Below are 9,817 nucleotides of genomic sequence, written 5' to 3'. Positions count from 1 at the left end.
TTTGGGAGTGGCCGCTGGGTGTTTATTCTTGAGCAGTCCTAAGGGAACAGGATACCAAAATCCTCAAGGGTGAAATCACATGGGGTCTGAAATTTTCTCTAAAATACTTGGGGGCAGGGGGAACAATGAGTAGAGACCACAGGCCTGACAGAATGCTGGTCATTGTTGAGACTGAAGTTGGGTGTGTGGGGAAGCATGATGATACCAGTTTTTCTGCTTTTGTGGAAGTTTCTGTGATACAGATTTCACAAGCAGGGGTCACGTCTTCCGAGGACCTGCATGAAGACCATGCTCAGGATCTAAATCATACCAGTTACTCCCAAGTGCACATGGGTACCTACCTTGTGACCTCTGGCTTTTCCCCTTCAGTCATAGCAAGAAGTCCATCTTTCTCCCCTCCCTTACTGGCTTTCAAGATGAGAACTCTGGGATAATGCATAGGCAGCCAGGTGCACCCCCTATGCCCCACATGGTCAAGATCCCTGAACCAGGTCACATGATGGCTTGGATCACAGGTGCTGTTTCTGCTTCTGGTGTGCCTGCTGGTCCCAGAAGGTAGATCAGCTCCCTGTCACTCATCCCCATGTAGTTCCAGTGATGAAACTAAATAAAATACAGAACAAAGTAATAAAAATAGCTGGGTTTTTGCCTTGAAGGGCTGTCAAGGCTGTCTTCTTATGTGACCAGTTAAGGAAAGAAAACTTAAGATGCTTTGCACCTCTTGGGCACCCAGCAGCCAAGGGCCTTGTGGCATCTGAAACATTTGCTAATGGTAAGGCAAGAGGGAGAAGAGATGAAGAGGTGGCGAAGGGTCGCCGTGACCCACCAGAATCCACAGCCTGCTTACACACTCATGATGCCACTGGGACTTTGCAGTATACATTTACTCCACGCCACTGACATCCCAGCCCAGACCAATAAAGCTCAAGACAAACATCAGCAGGTCTGGGAGAAGAGCCTGGCGCTGAGCTGGATTGTCTAGTCATAAACGCCTCATCTAGAAACCATAAAACTCAAGTCACCATGTAGTAGTATAAATAGAAGTCCAGAAACAGCCCATGTCAGATAAAGGTAAATTTGGAAGGTGGCCAACCCTGGCTTATTACAAGAGTGGGGAGAGGAGCCGTCTCTAAGTTGGGACATCAGCTGCTGACCCTGCGGGGAAACATCTGTATCAATTAGATCTTCCCTTAGTTACTAATGAAGCCTGGAGGGGCAGTTTCTTGGGAATTTATTGCTATTCTTCAATACATTTGGGGGTTTTCCCATAGATCCTGCTATTTTAATTGAGCTAAAATATACATAAAATGTATCAGGTTAGCCATTTTAAGCATAGGGTGCATTGGCATCAGGTGGATTCTCACTGTGGTGCGTCCACCACCCTCCCTCTCCAGGTGTCTGCCTTCCCGAGCTGACACTCAGTACTCACTGAACAGGAACGCCCTGCTTCTCCCTCACAACACTGCTTTTGAGGCGGTGCTGGAATTAAAACTCTAGTTAGAACCTTATCCAGGATATTAACCAGGTGGGAACAAATAGAGCCAGCCCCTTGCACAGAAGACAGCTGCTGAGCAGGACTACAAGATGCCAAGGTAGCCTGAGTGAGGAGAAGCAGCCATCCGGAATGGTTTAATCATATGACAGATTTCCTCAAGGTTGTGACTTCATTCCACGAAAATGTGATCTCCATCCATGGGGCATCATTTGTATAAGCCATGGTACATGCACAGGGATACTGCGCAGCTGTAAAATTCTGCTCATTTAAATGTGCGCTTGATGTATGAGGTGGCCTGGCAAGGTTGGCTTGATGTCCGGTGATGGTCCAGGCTTGTCATGCTGTGCATACATTGGACAAGGACGCGACATGGGAGTCTGGAGCTTGTGCCTTCTTGTCCACATGTGACTTGAGCAGATTCATTTTAACTCCTGTATCTCCCCCTGCGAGTCAGGGATAAGCCCGGCATCCTCTGCCTCATGGAGGGGAGTGAAATGCACACTAGAGGGGACCCCAATAATGCACTCTTCCATCTGGAAGAAACAGGAGCAATGGCTACAATCGTTTCTTGAAGTCTGTGCCAGTTGGCATTTGCCTGGAATGTGGTGGCTCTGACTGAGACAGGGTGGTGGCTCCTTCTGGCATGCTGGCAGGAGTCACCTGGAACTGACCTAGGAGCTTTCTGAGCCTTGCAAAAGAGCCACAGGTGAAGACACGACGCTGGACTGCGAGGCCCTAGAAATGGGCAGGACCGACACTGAGTTTAGACCCACACCCAGATCCGAGAGTTGTCGAGAAGCCAAGGGTGCCAATGTCGCTGGACAAGACACCGGGCTGAGCTCCAGATGCTGTTCGGTAGATGCTGGTGTGCAGCTCAGAGAGAGGGCGCCTACACAGCCCGGGCAGAATTTGGTCCTGGTGTGACTGACCCATCAGCTCAGGAGGAGAGCAGGCAGGACCTCCTCTTCACAAAGGCTGGTCCTTCTGTGTCAGGGACAGTCACCACACCTTCTTCCTGCACTCCTCCCAGGTGCCAGCACTTTTCGGCATGACCCTTAATCCACAGAACAATGCTGCCAGGTGGGCAGTGGCTTCCTGTGAAGAAATCAAAGGCAGAGGGATGGGGGGATTTGCCACAGTACATAGGGAGGTCCGGCTGACCTGGTCACTCAGCACCATGCAGCACCCAGGCCTCTGCAGAGTGGGGGGCAAGCCTGCAGGCTGCACTGTGCCCCACCAGAGTCCTGTGCTGAAGTCCTGAACCCCAGAATCCCAGAAGGTGACTGGATTTGGAGTAGGGTCTTTAGAGAGGCGATTAAGTCAACATGAGGTCACTAGCATGGGACCAAAGCCAGTAGGACTGGTATCCTCGTGAGAAGAGGAAGTTTGGACACAGACTCACACAGAGGGAAGCTGAGTGACGACACCAAGGAAGATCGCCGTCCACAGGCCAAGGAGAGCAGCCTGGAACAGATCCTTCACAGCCCTTGGAAGGGGCCGCCCCTGCTGACACCTTGATCTTGGACTTCCGCTTTACAGAACTGTGAGGCAGCGACGTCTGCAGCTTAAACCACAGCCTGTGGAGCTGTGTCCTGGTAGCCAAGCGGAATAACACAGCCAGACCCCCAGCCACGCTGGGCGACGGGACCGCGGTGCTCTAGGACACGTGGGGAGACTTGAACCCTCAGAGGGACAGAGGTTTGAACAGAAACGCCACCAAACCAGGACAGGATGAGGACAGTAAGCCTCTGGAAGAACTCACCTTGCTCTGAAACCGAGATTGGGAAATACTGTCACCGTCGGCTGTGGCAGCCCTGCCTGACTGGTTCTGAGAGGGTGCTTCCAGGAGTGGGGCAACAGCAGGGCCCACACCACCTGGCAAATGACTTCCCACCTTTCCAGGTGGGCGTAACCGGGAGTGGAAGGTAATATGGTCCCTCTGTCACCATCCGTGACAAGCAGTCACAGAAGCTAAGCGCATTGTCCTCTGCTAGCTTGGCAGCATGAAAGGAGCACTGGATGAGGAATCTCAGAGGCTGGATTCTAGCTCAGTGACCCAAGTGTGGAGTCCAGCACCATCTGAGCTCACCTCTGACACCGTAACTGAGGAAAATCCCTGCTCCTCTTGAATTCACAGTTTCTCTGTCAAATAACATCATTTACTATTACTCTACTCCCAGCCAAAAGGATTGTAGGGGGCTTGTAATAAAAACGTAATCACTAAAATCATTCAAGCAAGCATGAAAGAATGGGCATTAAGTAAAGGAGGGAAGAGATGGCTGTTTGTTATCCTTAACAACCCAGACTAAACCCCAAATTTAGCTCTGAGCATCCTGGCAGCCAAAAGAAAAAGGGGAACACTTTCAAAACTAGAGGGGAAAAAAAGTTTTAAGTGTAGAAGATACAGTACTCTTTTAAAGTAAAACATTGTAAAAAAATTTAAAATGAGATTTTTCTTTCAACGTGCACATTCCAGACAGGAAGAACAGAATCTATACTCAAAGTTCCTACATTTCTAGATGTTGTACACTTCCTAGATTTGTGTGGCTTAAAAATAGATGAATTTATCAGTTATCTCCACCCAGTCACAATCTCATGATCTAGGCAAATCCAATAAACTTTCCCCCTCCTCTCTATAAAAATATCCTCTATACTTTTTTCTAATTATAAAAGCAGTACTTGCTCCTAGAAGAACATGTATAAAATACCAAAAAACAGAAATGAGAATTTAAATATCCACAGTCCTTCAGCCCCCATCCCATCCAGATAACTGCCTTCGACCCTTCACCAGGCTCCGTTCCAGCATTTTCTCTGTCTTTTGGGTCTCCTATTGTTTCTTAACCCACAGAGTTGAGGTTGCCTCCACTTTAGAAGTTTTGGTTCCTGGTAAATACTGTGTAGGAGCACCTAGAATGACCAGACCTTCAACCTGACTCAGAGCTCATTTTCCTTGAGATAAAAATTGAGCAACAGGTTTCTGCCGTCTTTGCTCTGCCCACCCACGTAAGCCTTGGGTCCACAGCTGTCTCTGCAACAGGAGCTCTGCCCGTCTGGTCTGGAGCACCCACTTCCTCCTATTCCCACCCACAAACGGGCTCCACTTGGCAGATGGTAAGAGCTTCTGGGGGAGTGAGAACCGTAGTTCTGAGTCACTGTAACCTTCATCCATTATTCCTACTGTCTCTGTGAATATTTACCTGGAGACAGGGTGGGCTTTGAAGAAGGATGTCTCATCACCATGCCAAAAATTCTCCTGTCCTTCTCGGCATTTCCTTGTCCTTTTCTATTTCACCCCGTGAAATTCCACCAAAGGAGATTCACACACATTAACGAGTGTCATTGAAAAATTCTATCCTAAGATAAATCCCCTCCATGGATCTTGTGTGGATTGTGTCACTTATTTTTCTACTCACACATAATATTAGCTGCACCACTGGAGGGGTCACCTTACTGAAGGGAGCAAGAGACATGGTTTTAGAACTGAGCCCAGAGAAGAAATGTTCCGTGTGGCTCTGCAAGGAAAGTCCGCCTAGCCCCCTGGGGTTGCTGGGTCCCTGGGACAAGATGATGCGGCTTAGAGCAAGAGCCTGAAAGAGGAAAAGTCAAACATTTGTGCTTGTTTTCAATATTCTTCTCCTTAAGTAAAACAAATTAAAAGGTTTTGAATTATCCTTCCATTTTTTTCCATATCACACACACGCACATGCACACACACACACACACACACACACGTTCATCGCCTCCGCTTCTCAGCTCGTGGTGGTGCACAGACCCCTTAGCACTGGCTGATGGACATTTCTCCGGGAGGCGCGCTTGTCACTTTGCATCTGAAAACCTGTCTTTGTTACTGGAAGTCATTTACCCAACTGTTGAAACAGTCTCACTTCTTTCAGAGCAATGAAAAGTAGTGGCACATTTTCAAGGAAGCACGCACCAGTGAAGGCTGTGGCCCGGTGCAAACTGACCCCTCTCCCAGGCCCCTCTCCTTCCTGGGGGGTGGGGTCCACATGCCCATCTCTGGAATCAGTGTTCGGCTGTCCTGTCTCTGACTCCGATGCACGCTGAGTCATTGTGTAAAATCTCCACACAGGTCTGTCAGATTGTGGAGCAAAGTCCCCTTGTAAAGGAAGGGATGATTCTGCTGAGGCAGAAGCTGAATTGCCCTCTTGCCTTTTGAGGAAGACTCTGGTGCTGAGCTGAGCAGGGGACACTGTTTCACCTGGTGAGCTCCCAGCATGAAACACCTAAGACAGAGACCCGGCGTCCCCTCCCCATCTACTCTCAGTCATCTGCCCTCCTGGGTCCCTACAAGGGCACAAATGCCACTTTGCCCAGCCTTTGTGGAGGGGCTGCTCCATGCAGCCATGGTGAAGACAGGTTGATCTGGGATTTTATATTTTTAAGAGGACATTTAGCGCTCAGCTGTAGAGTCATCTTTTTCAGCCTTAGAGTGATTTGATATGGGCTTTTCATCATAAAAGGTACTGGATTTCGGACAGTCTTTGGAAGTCATCTAACCGGTGGTTCTCAACACACACCCCCCAAGCCCCAGTTCCTCCGGGAACACAAAAATGTTTGTGGAATTGGGGGTCGTCATGATGGAGGGTGGGGGTGCTACTGTAATCCAGGGGATGGAGGGCAGGGACGCTGCTGAAGGTGTCACAGTGCATGTCACAGCCCCCACAATAGACAGTGATCCATCCAGGCAGCAGGACAGCCAAGGCGGAGAAGCCTCCATCTAAGTAAGCTATTGGTGAAGGGGTGACCTGCAGCCCAGCAGCCACAAACAGACAAGCATTTGGGAGCTTGTGAGCAGAGGGTCCTGGTCCACACCCAGAGCCACTGGGCGGGAGTTTACATTCCCACAAGCCCCAGGGGATTCCTCTGCACATCACGGTGTGAGAATCGCTGCTCCCTGTGACCCCAATGCCAAGAGGGGACACTTGACAGCAAAAGTCAAGGGTCCTACCAGAGCACAGGGCTCCACAGCAGCTCTAACTAGTCAGCTCATTGAACACCTTCAAGGTAGTTCTTGCAAGGCATGATTTGCCCTGATGAAGACACAGAGACACTCTAGAAAGTGTAGCGACAGAGGCACCATCATTTTGATTTTTAATCTCAAGAAGATTCCACGTTTTGAAGTAGCAGGTGCCAGCGTTTTGAAGCCCCTTATGGCTCTCATGGCAACACCTGCTGGCCAGTTACAGAGGGCGTGACCTCCACCCACTGCCCCACCTGGTGTCCTGAGCACCTGACTAACCTGCCCAGGAACAGAGCTCCCGCAAGGCGGGGAAGAGGGCTCATCCTTGCTCCGTTTCTCCTGAGGCCCAGCCACGTGCCTGACAACCAGTCGAAGCTTGGCATCCATTGGACAGATGGATGTAGGAGAAACAGGGAGAGAGGGGGTCCTGGCCCCCAACCCCAGACACCCTGAATGAAGAGGGAGATGTCCTCCTTCATGTGGGAAAATGGCCACCTGGCTCCCAAGCCGGCTGTGTGGGAGCAGGCACGTCTGAAGAGGTCTGGCCTCTGTGCCATCCTTTCCCACTGCAGGATGCCTAAGCCTGAGTGCTTTCACTTCTCCAGCCTCCAGCCATTTTTTTTTTTTTTTTTTTTTTGAGACAAGAGTCTTGCTCGGTCACCCAGGCTGGAGTACAGTGGCACAATCTCAGATCACTGCAACCTCTGCCTTCCAGATTCAAGCGATTCTCCTGCCTCAGCCTCCTGAGTAACTGGAATTACAGGCACGAGCCAGCTAATTTTTTGTGTTTTTAGTAGAGACGGGGTTTTGCCACGTTGTCCAGGCTGGTCTTGAACTCTTGACCTCATGATCCACTCACCTTGGCCTCTCAAAGTACTGGGATTACAGGCATGAGTCACCATGCTCAGCCTTTTAATTTTATTTATTTATTTATTTAGAGACAGAGTCTTGGTCTGTCGCCCAGGCTAGAGTACAGTGGCACAATCTCGGCTTACTGCAACTTCCACCTCCTGCGTTTAAGCAATTCTCCTGCCTCAGCCTCCTGATTAGCTGGGATTACAGGTGTGTGCCACTATGTCCAGCTCATTTTTGTATTTTTAGTAGAAACAGGGTTTCACCGTGTTGGTCAGGCTGGTCTTGAACTCCTGAACCTCGTGATCTGCCTGCCTTGGCCTCCCAAAGTGCTGGGATCACAGGTGTGAGCCACTGTGCCCAGCCAACTCATTGATGTTTTAACTCATTTCACATCATTCCATAAATAATTCCAGGCAGACTCTCAGGTGGAAAGTAGATGGAGAGAAGAAACCAAAACCACCCAGGAACAGAAAACAGAGAGACGGGAGCAGGGCTGAGCCAGAGATGCCTGTGATTCTAGACCTAGATGGCCATAGCAGGAGAGGGATGTGGTGGGCTTTCAGTTGCCAGTGGAAAAAGAAATGCAGTTTCCCCTCGATAAGGAAACCCCAAGTGATCCTGCAGGTAGGAAAGGACAGGACATGCACGTCTCCTTGGGGTCCTGGGAGGATGGCAACCTCCACGGGCTTCCAATAGAAGTTACGGTGGCACCCCCAAGGGCAATTCTGTCAAACAAGCACACGAGGGCCACTGCACCTCTGCCTGGCACCCACTACCCACCTCTACAGGCAATAGTTACTTCCAGGCTAGACGCCAGTCACCAGCTAAAGGGCCCATCACAACATGACTGTCGCCCACCTGCTGGGACCCTGCTCTCCAGCCTGTTGTCCCAGGCTCTGAATCTCTCAACCAAGGAGAACAGCTGCCCCTGAAACCTCCCATCTTCCCAGTGGTTCAGGCAGCCCTGCTTTACCTCGTCCCCATCAAACACAAAAGTATAGGCAGAACATCCCTGAGCTGCTGGACAGCCAGGGGGACACATGCAGCCTCTGCAGCTGAGTGGCTGGCCTGGAGTCTGGCCCTGCCTGTGCAGTGTCATTCCATGGAGGTGTACCTTATCTCCCCCTAGGAAACGGAGGCTAGAAGGAGCGTCTACTTATGAGTTTGCTTTCCTGTGAAGGGTAAGTGAGATGACTTAGCCATTCAACACATATTTCTTGAGCTCCTGTGAAGGGCCCAGGAACTCAAAGCTACAGTGAGCCGTGATCATGCCCCGCACTCCAGCCTGGGTGACGGAGCAAGACCCTGAGAGGTGAAGATAACCATGTGATGTCTTGATTATTTTGAATAAAGCAGGCAGCATATGAACAACCTTAACAACGTGCAACAATTTCAGCTACACTCTTAGCCTCCTCACCTCTTCACGCCCCTCCCTTATGGCTCCAGACTCTACCCCAACCTCTTCCCTGCAGCTCTGGGGGGTCTTGGACGGCTCCAGAGCCCAATGCTCCCCCTCACTCCTGGGTCCTTCCTCACCTGTCCTTTCTGCTTGGAGGCCTCCTTTCCGCTTGGAAGCCCTGCACACAGCTGCTTGACAGCTGGGACTCCAGCCTCCTCCTAAGCAGACGCTCCTGGATTTGTACCTCACCATCCCAGCACATGGCCCCGCCTCCAGCTTTCCGTTTACTTGGTCTTAAATAAATAACAGACAACCTAGTAAAAAGTCTGGCAAGATTCTGGGCCTTCATAAACAATGAATTTGTGACTTTGAAAGTGAGCTCATTTCACGTGCAATTATTCTATCTGAGTGGCACACAACTGCCCAGGCGGCTGTGAAATCACCTTGTTGATGAGCAGGAGCTGACTGTGTCTTCAGTAGCTGTTTGTATTATTATCAGTCATTTGGAAAAGTAGAATACCATGCTCAAGGCCAGAGCCACCACGCCTAAATCCAATGCACTCCACCTGCAGTCCTCCCTTCTCACCACCCTCTCTCAAAGCAAACAAGGAAACCGGGAGAAGCAAACGGCCTGGACCAGAGTGAGATGGAACCTCCCACACTAGCATGGCCACACGGTGATCACACAACTCCCTCGGGAACCACTCCACGTTCTCCTGCCTCTTACTGTCACATATGCTGGCTACTCACTATGGGCCATGTCCTGTCCCGCTCTGTGGGGACCCCTCATGACAATACTATGTCCTCAGTGTCTGTACCAGAACAACGTACACCGCACCAGGGAGAATCAGGCCAACTTAACAAAGACGGACACTTCAAAATAGGGGAGGGTGTTTCTGGCAGACACTGCGGACTCTGCACAGTTCTGAGATGTAAAAAACCTGGTTATTTGGAGGGAACGTCATGCAGGGAGTCTGCGATGGCAAGAATGGTTGTTGGAAACCAAGCCAGCATTGCAGCATGAAGTGTCTGATTGCAACATTCAGGGTTTGGAATTTATCCCGCGGCCAGGGAGAATCTTCTGAAG

Source organism: Callithrix jacchus, chromosome 1 (genome assembly GCF_049354715.1).
Source record: "Callithrix jacchus isolate 240 chromosome 1, calJac240_pri, whole genome shotgun sequence".
Taxonomy (NCBI): domain Eukaryota; kingdom Metazoa; phylum Chordata; class Mammalia; order Primates; family Cebidae; genus Callithrix; species Callithrix jacchus.
The sequence above is the reverse complement of the archived record's forward strand: the minus strand, read 5'-3'. Positions refer to the sequence as shown.